Genomic DNA, 15,270 nt, shown 5'->3' with positions numbered 1-15,270 from the left:
CACACACACACACACACACACATACACTCACTACAAAGTTTGTGTTCTTGTGCATCAAGAGGAGGCACAGAAAACCAGACAGATGTGGAGGGAGAGAGTGGGAGCAGAGGTGTGGAATGGAGCTGTGTTTGAGACCATGGGACACTCTGGAAGAAAAGGAAAAATAAAAACTGCTGTAGTGAGCGGTTTTGCTCTGTCAAGGTCAGTGTCTCTGTGAAAGCATGAGTCTCATTCTCATTATGCGTTAGTGTTTGTGTGTGTGAGAGAGTGAGACTGAGAAAAGAAAACTGCTTATTAGATCCATGACAGCAATGTTCTCTTTTGTGCTTGGTCTAGTGATGTTTAATCAACATAATATTGAAGTTCTCCCCGCTGAAAAGTCCGCAGTATGTTGGGTTGTCCCCACCGGGCTGCTTTACTAGCGTAACCAACAGACCTTGCTCAACAGGGTTCCCCAGAAAGACCATACTTACTGAATACTGCTCAGTACACACTGTATTCTTCCTTTTTTAAATAGTTGGTGAAACTTTCACTGTGAAACAGTAGGCATTTTTCTACGATAAATGTGTCAAAATAAAATATTTCAAAGTAAACATGTCAAGAAAATAAAATGACTCTACTGGGCAACTTCTATCATTCTTTACTACAGCAAGATAATGACACATCATGTGGACCAGTGGTGGAGAAATAGAGGGTGCCTAAAGATTTGTGATGGGGAGGCAGTGTTGGCTAAAGGTCAGGTCAAAGCCTGTCATCTGGGGCAACAGAAGTCTAGACCCAACCTCCAAAGGCCATAATAAGCAGTACAAAGCTGTCAGACACCTCATATTTCGCCCACCCATGCAACACCAGCGATTCTGCCCGATCACGTACACTTGTGTAAATGTCAACTCATGATATATGTATGTACTATTGATGTTGACATGAACTCTTAGCACACACACACACACACACACACACACTCACACGCGAGTGCCATTTGCTTCGTCAGTCCTCTCACAAAGTCACTCTAATGCAATTGCATTGAAATTGCAACTCAATATGGTACCAAAATTGTTGATTACACAAAAGTAAACAAAAATGCCAATAAATTCAAATGTTTAAGTCTATAAAGAACCATGAACTGCATAGGTCAAACATAAGCTAAAAAGATTAATGGTAATAATATGATGACATATATTGCCAGCCTGCAATATAAAGCAACATAATGTAGTATTTTTGTATCGTTAAAATAGCTGGAGGTGGAATACCGGAAGAGGTGCACATTCAAGGTGGATAATGGCGGAGCCCCAGTCACGCTGAAAAATAAGGTGGATATATTGATAGCTAAGATTATAAAAGCTGCAGAAGTATGGTTCATTGTTAGTTCATGTAATTAATGTAGACTAATGTTAACGAATTGAACCTTATTTAAAGTGCTACCAAATTATTAACATAGACTTAATAGGAAAATTGACCATTTTGGTTTCAAAGCATTTCTTGAATTGTAATGATTTCATGCTCTTGGCAGCCAACAATTCACAGCACAAAATATATTGTGGTTGGCACAAGCCATGTTTACACTTGCTAAGTGAATCCATCTTTGATGTAGTCATTTTTGGGTCGTACCCAGAGTAGTAATGTCCATTCAAACTTTATAAATATTATACTTTTCAAAATATTTAAATATGATATATCTAATTTTGAGCCAAGGGGATTTTGAATACAACTTCAAGAAAACCCTAAAAAAAATCTATTATAAATTAACATTAATCAAATTGAATATAGAGTGAAAATTAAATGTAAAAGTTCAGTTGTATGGTCATCCATCCATCCATCCATCCATCCATCCATCCATCCATCCATTCATCCATCATCCATCCATCCATCCATCCATCTTCCATCCATTCATCCGTCATCCATCCAATCATCCGTCATCCATCCATCCATCCATAATCCATCCATTCATCCATCCATCCATCATCCATCCATCCATCATCATCCATCCATCCATCCATCCATCATCCATCTATCCATTCATCCATCATCCATCCATCCATCCATCCATCCATCCATCCACCCATCCTTCCATCCATTCATCCATCATCCACCCACCCATCCATCCATCCATCCATCCTCCATCCGTCCATCCATCATCCGTCCATCCATCCATTCATCCATCATCCATCCATCCATCCATCCATCCATCATCCATCCATCATCCATCCATCCATCCGCCGGTACACCCTTAAAACAGTAAGTGTATGATGCCACTGGTTGGAACCCACTTGTTGAACACAACTGCTTAACAACATTTCTATTTCTATCTCTCATTTTCTCAATTTCACTCTCCTTCCCTCCAATTCTCATTTCACCCTTCTCTCAGCGTTGGATTCCAGCAGACAGAGCAGGTCAGTCAAGTTGTGAGGATGAGCGTGGTGCCGCAATGTATCTGCGAGGTAAGTTGATATTCAGGTTCTGACCTTTGAAAATCTCATCTCATTTCTTTTTTCTCCACACCTGCCCCTCATCTCTCCCTCTCTCGGCCGGTCTCCTTTTCTTTCACCCTCGAATGAGATGAGACAGATGAGAAACATATTGGAATTTTACTCTGCCACATCCAGAGTTTTGCAGTGAAACAAACTCACCTTCTGTTTGTCATTCAATACTTTCATCTCATTAAGATGCATGCCAATTCCTCCCTGTAAGCTTGCTAAGCTAGCCCTGCCATCTCTTCTGCACAGTTGGATCCTCCATGAAACACTAAATTACATTCATGGAACACCTGCGCAAACGTCGAGTCTCGCTCCCCAGTGGCCGTATTCAAATACGGATCCAATTTTATCCTCGTGCTGAGACTGGCGAAAGGTTGAACTGGAATAGACCTGCAAGCTCAAGGGTCATGCACACAAAACACATTCCTGAATACACTTGACACCGAACACAATCTTTCTTTATGTCAAACTGTTCTTGGACGTTGTGATTGACAGCATTGTTTATGTTGTTGTTTTGCTTTCCACAAAGTGGAGAGACCACGTTCGGTCACAATACACAATCTGTGTGCCGTCAGCTTCATGTTAAAGCTATTCAGCACATTTATATATTAGAATTAATATGCATGAGATAAGTATTCCCATCACCTAAGGCCAAAGGACTGCACCTTGGCATAATAGAACACCTTTCACTGCTCTCGCACTCATTATTGTTTATTAGTAAGGAGCAAAATTGACCTAGACCTAAGCGGCATTACGATTCACAGAGTCCCTATACAGTTTCCACTGCTCCATACACACTGAACAGTGGAGATCAGAAGCTCATTTCACTTGTCAAAATGTGTTCATTTGAAATTATCTGCAACTTCACAAACACAAACAACCCCTTGAGTTGAGCAGATTTGGGGCTTTGAGTATGATATAATATAATCATACACAGAGACAGCATATATATTAACATATTTTATATATTGGTGTTTCGGTAACACTTTACAATAAGGTTCTATTTGTTAAAATTAGTTTATGCATTAGGCATTATAAACAAAGAATTAGCAAAATATTTTACAGCATTTATTAATCTCTGTTAATGTAAGTAAATAAAAATACAATTGTTCATTGTTAGTTCATGTTAATTCACAGTGCATTCACTAATGTCAACAAATACAACTTGTATTAGTACATGTTATATTTAACATTAACAAAAATTAATAAATGCTTAATAAATAATGTTCATTGTTTGTCTATGTTAACTAATGTTAACATATGGAACCTTATTGTAAAGGGTTACCGGTGTTTCTTAAACTTCGGGCACTTTTAGCTTTGTGGATTTCTTGAAAGTCTTGTTGAAGCATTTATCAAACTCAATATATATATATATACTGGATAGACAGACAGACAGACAGACAGATAGATGGATGGATAGATAGATAGATAGATAGATAGATAGATAGATAGATAGATAGATAGATAGATAGATAGATAGATAGATAGATAGATAGATAGATAGATAGATAGATAGATAGATAGATAGATAGATAGATAGATGGAAAAGAGCTGCATGAAGATTTCTTCAAAAATACTCCTTTTGTTTTACGCAGAGAAACTTTTGTTTTGGGACAACATGAGGGAGAGTAAATAACACAATTGGTTTGGTTGAACTATTGCTTTAAAGGTCTGATGGTGTGTAGATCCCTCTCCTTACTTCCAAAGGGCCACTACAACACTGACTTGCAGTCATCACCAAGACTCTCCCACGCTGGAAGCTTAAAGCTTTCTTCTGTAGGTTATGAAGCTCTTAGCTGCACCGACATGAAAAGGGGCTCAGGGGGACTCAAAGCAGGAGTATCTGAGACAGGTTTTAGCTTCGGAGGAATGAGTCTCGGAAAGCTCTCCACCAGGGCTTTCATGTTCCTCTCAGCCAGTGATACACAGAGCCTTGTGTTTCAGTGCTGCAAGGAGAGATTTGCAATCTCACAATCACCTGTACAATAAATGAATTTTGTGGGCTCAAAAAGCTGACCCCTCATTTCAGTTCTGGCACTTTCCTCAAATACGGTATACTTTGGTGTCCCATAGCATTAAAGAGGCACAAATCCCATGATTTTGTTGTGAGAGAACAATTAGATACCTTGTAAATTATAATAGTAGTAACTAAATATCTTTTCAATAATTTTTTATTTTATATGAAATATAAGTTTACAGTATTGTACTGTTGGTACAAAATAGTTAGAGGCATACTGAGTGATAGTTTGAAGGGATTTAATACTTTTTAATATTTCTTTATTAAAATTATGTCATTATTTACTCACCCTCATGTCATTCCAAACCCCTATGACTTTCTTTCTTCCATGGAACACAAAAGGAGATCCTTGGTAGAATGTTCAGGTAAATGTCATCCTCAGTCACCACTCAGTTTTATTGTATGGAAAAAGGGATGCAATGAAAGTGAATGGTGACTGACATTCTGCCTAATGTCCTATTATACAAAAGTTAGAATTTTGCAACAACATGTGGATAAGTAAATTGTGATCATTTTCATTTAAACTTTCCAATAAGTATTGTATTATAATTGTTAAAATTAGTAAATGCGTTAAATATCATGAACGAACAATGACATTTTTTTTTTAATAGCATTAGTAATGTTGGTTAATAGTTATTAATACAACTGATCATTGTTAGTTCATGTTAGTTCATAATGTATTAACTAATGTTAACATATACATCTTTTACAAAAACGTTATGTATTGATATATGTTGAAATTATCATTAACCAAGATCAATAAATGCTGTAAAACTATTGTTAATTATTAGTTAATGTTAACTAATGTGGAAAACCAATGATAACAAATTCAACCTAATTGTAAAATTGCACCGAATTTTTATTTTTGGGTGAACTATCCCTTAAGTAAACATTTTTGTTGTTATTATTATAATTATTTTATAAATTTTGTCTATATAATTTTAAGATTTTTCTTTCTTTTTTTTATTGTTAGTTTGTTAAAAGAAAATTACACAATCACAAAAAGGGTGTTAAACTGCATTTAGACATTTTCACTCAAATTTTCTTAACAGGGGTTGCAAAACTTGCAAAGATCATATCAAGTTAATAGAAAATGAAACGCTCATACAATCTTAAACTCTACGGACCCACCAGCAGGTACACAGGGGGCGCTATATATATCGCAAAAAAAGTTTACACTTAACAAGTTAATACATACTGTAGATCAGGCATATGAGGTATCATTTGAAAGCATAGAATCTAAACTTTTCACTAAAATAATTTATTTAGCTTTTTTTACACAAAATAAGTCCTGAAAACATTTGCATCACCCTCTAGAAGGAATAGGGTAGAAATAGTAATATGAATACAAATGTCTTTCACGTGGCACTTAGAAGTCATATATAAAATGAAAGCTCTCATTTGCCCAAATACCAGAGTTCGAAAGATTTTCAAAAGAATCACAAAATGAAATATAATTTCTGTAATTCATCAAATACATACATCTCTTTTATGCATGGATCATTATATATCTGCTTTTGCCTTAGGTAGTTATCTAAAAAATTGCAATGTTTTACTTGTCTGTGAGCTTGCTTGGCTGAATAATCCTCTTATATCTTAGATGTCCAGAACAAAATATGCCATCTAGCAGGAAAAACATGCGACTACTGATGATGAAATGTTATATGTCATCACAAAGATGACCTAGACACCTAGATCTTCTAGTCCACTCAGAGGCCGAGATATCCAATGAAACGATGAGGGAGGTAAATTAGCTGAAAATTAGATTAAATGGCTATGGACGAGCATCCATGAGGACTAAAATGCGAGTCCACAGTGTGTGTGTATGGTGTATTTTTAAATTTGAGTGGGAAAAATTGCAGGCCGTAGCGCAAGAGTATAACAAGTTAACTTGTTAGCTTCTTTTGCACACAATTTGCTGAAAAAGATATTCAGATTTCATACCCAATCTTGTACCCTATTCATGGAAAATCATCACTTTTATTTTCAGCCATCTTTACTGTGAACAGAAGGCTTTTCCCTCTTATATTCTAAATGGATTCTTTCAAAAATAAATTGCTTGTTTAGATACACTAACCCTTTGTAGGCAACCGAGAGTGCCTAAGAATAACAATGAATGTGCTTGTGAGCGTGGCGTGTGTGCATGCGTTTGCAGGTGCACATGGAGGTGCTTTTGTGTGTGCACTTGAGCCCTTCAACCCTGGTTTCTGTGGCAACAGCATCAATAAACTTGCTGTGAAGCTCAGCTCACTCCTGGGCATCTTGACTCTCAGCAGTGTCATGCTGGAGGTCTACTAAGAATTCTTCACAGTATGGCTGAATACCTGCATCATTCCCACACCTCGGGGTGTGTATACGCACACACACAGTTCTCTTTTTTTCCCACTGGGGCAAATTTACTCTCTCATCAGCTTTCTGTGCTGTGACTTGAGGTTTGACCTCAGCAGATGGGCTCTGTCTGTAACGTGAGGCGTTTAACGTGTGAGATTTGGAAGCATGCCGAGAAAGAGGCGTGATGATAAACAGCAGCGTTTCATCCTCATTCACCTCACGGCGAATTAGAAAGTAAGGTGTACTTGACATTTGTGGATGTACTTAAAGATCACAATGACACTATTGTTTACAATTTTAGAGCTTTACCAAGTGATTTTTTTTTGAGACACCTTCCTTTGGGATAGCAAAATCACAAATGAGATAATCTCAATAAAAAAAAATATTATTTGTCAAAAACATTATTTATATTTCAGAATAGAAATGTACTGCAGACAGACAAAAAAATTGGCAAAAAAATTCATAGACTTCCACTGAAAAGGTCCCCACACATATCTATTATTTATACTGTACACACACACACACACACACACACAAACTCAGTGACCAGTAGGCAGACAAAGACATTTCCAATGTAAACCTGAAATATTTTTATCAAAAACTTCCAAGGGCAAATTACATTTACATTTATTAATTTGGCTTTTATTTCATTTTTATACAAAGCGACTTACAAAAGCGGAATAACCCATCATAAGCGATTCATCTTAAGGAGACAGTGGTATGAAAGTGCTGCATTACAAAGTTTCACTAGCATCAGAATAGAAGTATCCATGACAGATTAGAGTGCAACAAGAAAATATATTATTATTATTATTATTATTATTATTATTATTATTGGACCATGGAACAGATGTGTTTTTAGCCATTTTCTGACTAAGTGAGTGAGTGTGCTTCACGGATGTAGTTGGGAAGGTCATTCCACCAATGTGATACAGTGAAACCGAAAGTCCGGGAAAGTGTTTTGGTGCCTCTTTGTGTTGGTACAACAAGGTGCCGCTCATTAGTCAACAGCTGGCTTCTGGTGGGAACCATTCAGGAACATTTGCAGGGGCCTAACTGCACATGCAGTGAGGTCTGCAATGAGATGGTTACAGTAGTAAAGTCTAGTTATGACAAGTGACTGAACAAGAATTTGTGTGGCATGTTCAAAGAAGAAGGGTCTTTTTTTCTTGAGATTTTAGAGTGTAAATGATCGTGCTTGGAGATGTAGTCTGTAAAATGTAGATGGTTATTGATGGTTACCCCTAGATTTCTGACCGTTTTGGAAGGCGTTATTGTAGTTGAACCCAGCTGAACGGTGATGTTGTGTTCAACAGCAGGGTTGGCTGGAAAGATGAGGAGCTCACTCTTTGCTGGGTTGAGTTGCAGGTAGTGTTCCTTCATCCAGGATGAGATGTATGCCAAAAAGGCCAAGATTCGAGCAGTCACTGTGTGTCTTCTGGCTGGAAAGACAAGTAGAGCTGTGTGTCATTGGTGTAGCTGTGGTAAGAGAATCCATGTGCTTGAATGATGGGTCCCAGTGACATTGTGTATATAGAGAAGAGAAGTGGCCCAAGCATTGAGCCCTGAGGGCTCTTGGACACCTCAGGCTACCTTGAAGGATCTACCTGAGAGATAGGACTTAAACCAGACAAGCACAGTTCCTGTGATGCCCAGAGAAGAGAGGGTGGACAGTAGGATCCGATGGTTGACTGTGTCAAAGGCTGCAGAAAGGTCCAGTAGAATCAGGACGGATGATCTGGATCCAGCTCTCGCCTGTCTCAGCAACTCAGTGACAGACAGCAGGGTAGTCTCGGTGGAATGTCCACTTTTGAAACCTGACTGATTGTCATCCAGCATCTTGTTCTGTGAGAGATAGGCAGTGATGTGATTGAAAACCTTTCAAGTGTTTTCGCCATGAATGGGATGAGAGAGACTGGTCTGTAGTGTTCTACTTGTGTGGGGATAAGTGCAGATTTTTTTAAGCAGCGGGGTTACTTGAGCCTGCTTAAATGTAGTGGGAAAAATGCCTGTAAGTAGGATGGATAGAGAGATGGCTTGGAGAAGGTGGGAAAGAATGGGATCAAGGGGACAGGTGGTGGGGTGGTAGGAGAGAAGGAGTTTAGAGACCTCGGTGTAAGTCAGAAGAGAGAACATAGAGATAGAAGAGCTGCATACAGGAGGCGGGTGTTTGAGAGGGTGTTGTGCTGAGAATGTAATGCTGATGGCTGTATCCTTATTAGTAAAAAAATATTGCAAAGACATCTGGTCAGTGAGGTGTCAGGCGGTGGAGGGAGAGGATAGAGAAGTGTGTTGAATGTTCTAAATAATCTGCAAATGTCTGTGGTGCTGTTGATCTTGTCCTGGTAATAAGAACTTTTGCAGATTTAACGTTATCTGAAAAAGATGCAAGCAGAGACTGATACTTACCCAGATCTGCTGGATCTTTAGATTTCCGCCATCTCCTCTCAGCCTCGAATTTCACAAAGAACGTCAGAGAGCCAGGGGCTGGGCAGTGTCATACGTATTTGCCTAGAGGCAAGAGGACAGATGCTGTCTAGACAGGTTGTTAAAGTAGAGCCTAGTGTGTCTGTGGAAGTGTTTAGAGCTAGAGACATCAGTGGAAAGGTGTGTGGTGAAAGCAAACGGAGGTTACGGCGAAAGGAAACCAGAGGCAGAGTCTGTTTTAATATAGATTGGCGTGTCATGTTGAGTTGAACAAAGTAGTGATCAGAGACATGCAAAGGAGTAACAAGAATATTCGTGTTGGTACAATTACATGTAAAAATGTGGTCCAGCTGGTTGCCCGATCTATGAGTCTGTAGTACTTAGTCTTTCCAAGTCAAACGAGGCCAGAAGAGCATGAAATGCAGTGGACTGGGGCTTGTCTAGGTGTACGTTGAAATTTCCAAGAACCACAAGTGGCCTGCCATCTTCAGGGAAGGAGGACAGCAGGACATCCAGCTCCTCAAGAAAGTTTGCCAGCAGACCTGTAGGGTGAAAGATGACAACAACATGTGGGTTGCATTGTAGTAATAGCATTGAATTCAAAAGAAGTATTGTTACATAGAAGGGAGTGTGGTGAAAATGTCCAGTTGTTTGGAAAGAGCAAACCTGTTCCCCCACCCATACCAGTATGTTGAGAGGTGTGAGATAAGGAGACGTTGTTGGAGAGAGGAGAGAGTGTCGCTGTATCCTCTGGACGTGTCCATGTTTCTGTCAGTGTGAGGATGCTGAGGGCGGACTGCGTGGCAAAGGCTGGAATGATGTCAGATTTATTCACAGCTGACTGGCAGTTCCAGAGTCCAACGGAAAATGAGAGCGTAAATTATCTGATGCAAAAATTATGAGAGCGAAAATTGCAAATTTTTGTTTGTTTTTTTAGTTAAATACTCTACTCACTGTATGTCACTAATTGTCTAATTTTTGTTTATTTTTATTTATTCTAGAAAGCATTTTAGAGGAAACATCTAAAAAAAAATTACATCGAACTGTCATTTTTATTTAATCCCAAAGCACTATGCAAACTCTGACCCCAGTTTAGTTGGGATATGTGAAAACAAACACATTTCACCATATATATGCAAAAATGTATGTATAATGTGTGACCAAAATAAAGGCTTCTATTCTATTCTAAATTAAACGAAAGCCATCAATGTATTGAACTGCGAAATCAGGACATACATTTACAGTTTTGATTTGTCCTCAAGCTCAAAGATACAGCTCACTAAAGACTCATCTGTCATTCACTCATCTAAAGACACCTTTTGAGAGCTTTCTAAAAAATATATTGAAAAATTAATTTGTTTGTAGGTTTTAAGTTTCATTTGCATGGAGAGTGAGTGTTTGAGACAGGAGAGAGATGTTTCCCAGTTAAAATGATTTCCATAGCAAAGAGCTCCTCTGTTTGCTAACATAATGAAACATCACAGGAGGACCGCATGAATGCTGCAGCCAACTTGCAAATGAATTAAATTATATAGAACCCTGTTGGCAAACTGGAGAGGAAGAGCCCCATGTCTCCCTCAAAACAGCTGTACAATTCCATATCCCCTACAATTAAGATGGCTTTCCCACTGGCTAAAAAATAACTGTTACCAAATTCTATCAAAAAGATAAATGGCTGCAATAAATTTGTGTCGCAACATTGATTTCACTGAGTTCATTTGATTTAGTTTATTTGGCTGGCCTGCTTAATGTTTTACCCATAATACATTATTTTTCTATTAATTACAAAGATACATGGAGCTGTAGATAAATGATTGTGTTATCAAAATTTCTGAGATTTCTGAAAATTAACAGGTTGAAATTGGATAGTATTGCATGGTCCACTCACATTGTTCTCTAAAGCTTCCCTGCCATTTACAAGCGCAATTGAAACATTCTTAAAATCATGCTTCTGTGATGCTATCAGCATTTTGAAAAATTCAATTGTATTGACATTGATGCCAAAACGGAATTGGTTTTTGCATGTGTAAAAACCAAACAGTGCAGCATTTTTTAATTTGGATGTGGATGCAAGCTTTGACGGTGGTGAAGATTATCAGTGAATACATTTTTTTTTCATGTTTGAATTTGTTAATTTGTTTATGAATAAAAATGAATTACAAAAAAAGGTGAATAACAATTACATTTCAGTCTGTTTATGTATGGACTACTTTTATAATAGTGTTATGATGCTTATTTAGTGTTTTTTTTTTTTTTTTTTGTCCATTTTAGTGCTTGACACAGATATGGCCATTTTTATTATTATTATTATTATTATTATTATTATTATTATTATTATTTTTCCACCAAAAATATAACAGCATACAAGTTTGGAATGCCCATAAGGTGGAAAAACATAATGGCAGAATTATAATTTTTAGGTGAACTATCCCTTTAAGGGGGTGTAGCAACACTTTATTAAAAACATTAAAGGGATATTTCACAATAAAATACAAATTCCATGATAGTTTACTTACTCTCATGTCATTCCAATCTCATATGACCTTCTTTCTTATGTAACACGCAACAGGGGTAATGTCTCCTAACATTTAAAAAAATATAAAAATAAAGGTATGAACTACCTTTAATGTGGTGAAGCTGCGCTTTATTATAAACCATTATGTTTAATGCATGTCATGGTTTTGTGTCATCATTTGGTTTCCAGTCTAGTACTGTCACTGCATTATGCAGCTGTCATCTGTCATGTGAAGGTCGGTTTAAACTTTTGAAAGTATCTCAGTGTGGTCTGAAGTACTGATAGATTTCAGATCAGTTGTTAGTTCCTGTCTTTCAGCTTCAGTTACTCCAGCCACCAATGACCAGCTGCCTGAGGCTACAAATGACTCACCAAATGAGCTGGATAGCTTGAGAGTTTTGTCTTGTCAGGGAGACTCTTTCAATCCTTTGTCCCGTGGCCCATGCCCTGCTCCTTCTGAGTGAGTTTCAGAGGTCTGATAAACACTGCAGTATCTGCATTTACAATTGCGGAAACCTCCATGCTTGCCAACTGGAAGCACATAAGGAAAAAGTGGGTGTTTTTTGATGTGATAAAATCCATTGTTACACGGCTCTCTGGAATTTATTTTACATTCTTTCCAGTAAAAATATTTAAACATCCCTAAAACAAGAATTGGCTTTGCTTGAGAAGAAAAACTATGTAAGATAATAGGTTAAGTTTAGTTTTCAATGAAAATATCTTGAATTAAACATTGGCAAATTTTATATTTAAAATGATTTGAAATAAAACCTTATTTGAAATAAAACCTTAAATAGTTTTGGGCTAAAAAAAAGAACACTCCCTCGACATGTCCCAGCCAAACTTTCAGTCTCAATAAGAAATATAATTTGTACAAGGAGAAAAAAATGGTAAGATGTGCTTGGCTCGTGGAAATTGTATGACGTTTATTCCCATACAGACCAACCAGTCAACAAATAGAATTTCAAATCGATACAATACAAGCATGAAATCTTTGCTCACCTCCTATCCAACATTTTTATTTTAAGAATATGTCTGTGAACAAATTTGGTTTCTCATTCTATGTTTTTGTATGCAATGCTGCAACATGCTTCCCTTGTTTCGTTGTGTATAATAATTCAATAATTAAATATCAATTGCATTTAGAACCCCTGTGAACAAGCTGAAGGCAACTGTGGCAAGGAACACAAAACTCCATAAGATGTTGTTAGTCTATGTATTCCATTCGAAGAGTGTTGTCCATCAATAGACAAAGGTGATGCAGGCAGAGATCAGTGAGGTGCATCACAGTTCAACAGGCAGGTCATTTTGGTGAGGTTTGGTGGGGTCCATCCTAAGTCCAAGGTTCAGGCAGAAAACTGAGATCATTTATGTGAGGCATCTGCAAAGAGATCATTTGAATTAAAGATGATACGAGTTTAAGATCAAGTACATACTCATACAGCACAATTTTTTTTAAACGCAAGGTGGAATTGTTTTTATGTCACTGTCCTGTTCTCTTAAAGTGTCTTGTATATTGCATAAATGCATAATTCAAAGTAATATATCATGTATCTTTGTGTTTTAACATGCACAGTTTAATAATTTGCAACTAATTCTATTTTATTTCTAATTAGTGTGACATTCTCATTTAAATCAGTTCCACGATATGGCTCAAATACAGACTGTTACCTTGGCGTGTCTTGATTTATGCTGACATTTGAATAAAATAAATTGGGCCCCTATTATTTTTCCAATTAGGTTTTAGGCAAAAGTGATTAAAAGATAAGAATAAACATGCTGACGTTCCCCTCCACTAGACTGGAGAGCATCACTCCGCCTGAAGCAAAACCATTGAAAAAAAAATAAATGTATGAAACATCAAAGCCAAATAACGTTAATTTGAACAGAACTCAGTATTTCCCGCTTAAAATGTCCAAGACAACAGTCATTTTTTCCTAGTAGATAATGCTGGTTAAAAAAAGAAAAGAAAAGAAAAGAAGGCTTGTTTCACAAAGCTCAAATGGAGCAGATTTGATTATAGTCAGAGCTGATAAGCAAATGTGACTGCCACAGAAAAACCTGTTGTTGATAGGATGTTCTGAGTGGTTAATGGTGCTTTGTTGTATGGGTGTTATGGATGGTTGCTTACTGGGCCAAGATATGATTCAGGTCCATCCTTTATCCTTTTCTCCACACTTTGACTTTTCCATGACCTTTCCAGTCATTTTTGATTAATTAATAATACATTTCTTTAATAATTTTGATATATTTAATGAATCATTTTGACTTGTGAATAGCCAATTCATTGAAAATAACCAACTCAAAAGAATGATTCACTCATAATTCAAACTAAAATTGACTCTAAAACCAAAACAAAACCTAGCCGAATAAATATTTTGGAGAGGAGCGAAAATATAGAAATATCCATGACATGGATCCAGGGATAGTTCAGTCAAAAATGTCTCGATATGTGGTGACGATATGTAGGAAGAACAAAAATCACCAAAAACAAAAAAGGAAGGATATGACAGGGAAAGTGGAGATTGATAGTAAAAGAAATGCTTAAATATTGATTTGTGTCTCACACACAATTCTCATATTGCTTCTGAAGATATGGATTCAACCACTGGAGTTTTATGGGTTACTTTAATGCTGCCTTTATGTGCTTTTTGACTTTCCGCATTCTGGTCATCATTCACTTGCATTGCATGGACCTACAGAGCTGAGATATTCTTCTAAAAATCTTTGTTTGTGTTCTGCAGAAGAAATAAAGTCATATACATCTGGGAAGGCCTGAGAGTTAGTACCTAAATGGTGAGAAAATAACATTTTTCGTGAACTTTCCATTTAAGACTTTACTAATATCCATGACATTTTTTTTCCAGGTCTGGAAAACACAGATTAAATGGTAGGTTTTCCATGACCATGGCCAATTTGAATGTAAGTCTATGGGATTTTCCCCCAGTTTCATGATCTGCTAAGAAAAATCTGTTGCTTAGAAAGACAATAGCTCACCTCTACTCAACAAACTGCACGATTTGATGTATCATGATGTCCATAGCACAAACCAGACAAGTTACGTGCCAAAGTTTAATACTTACAGTTAGGGGTTTTGTTCCACAGTGGCACATTTAAAAACTAAAACAGTCACGTGATTTGTTAACTAGCCTCGTCTGAATTCCTGTACTGCAGTACTTTGAACATAAAGCCATCAAGTTTGTTCCTCAGTGTTTCTGTGGCCCCTGAAAACACTTTAATTGAAAATGTCCCCCATTGTTCAAGGAGACCTTTTTGATTTACAGAGATAAGCGACTTTGCTTTGACCTTGCTGGGTTGTGACATGGGTCACAGGTCTATATGCTTTCGCAAGCATCCCCAATCAACTCGGGTCGGCTCGGATTAAACCACACCATTGGCCCACAAAGATTAGTCCTTTATTTGCACCGTCTTCTCTTTCTTCTTAGTGGGTGGCATTCTGATGGGGGGCAGAAAACGTGTAAACAGTGCTTCGCTCAGCACCTTGG

This window comes from Xyrauchen texanus, chromosome 38 (genome assembly GCF_025860055.1).
Source record: "Xyrauchen texanus isolate HMW12.3.18 chromosome 38, RBS_HiC_50CHRs, whole genome shotgun sequence".
Lineage (NCBI taxonomy): Eukaryota > Metazoa > Chordata > Actinopteri > Cypriniformes > Catostomidae > Xyrauchen > Xyrauchen texanus.
Note: the sequence above shows the minus strand (reverse complement) of the source record.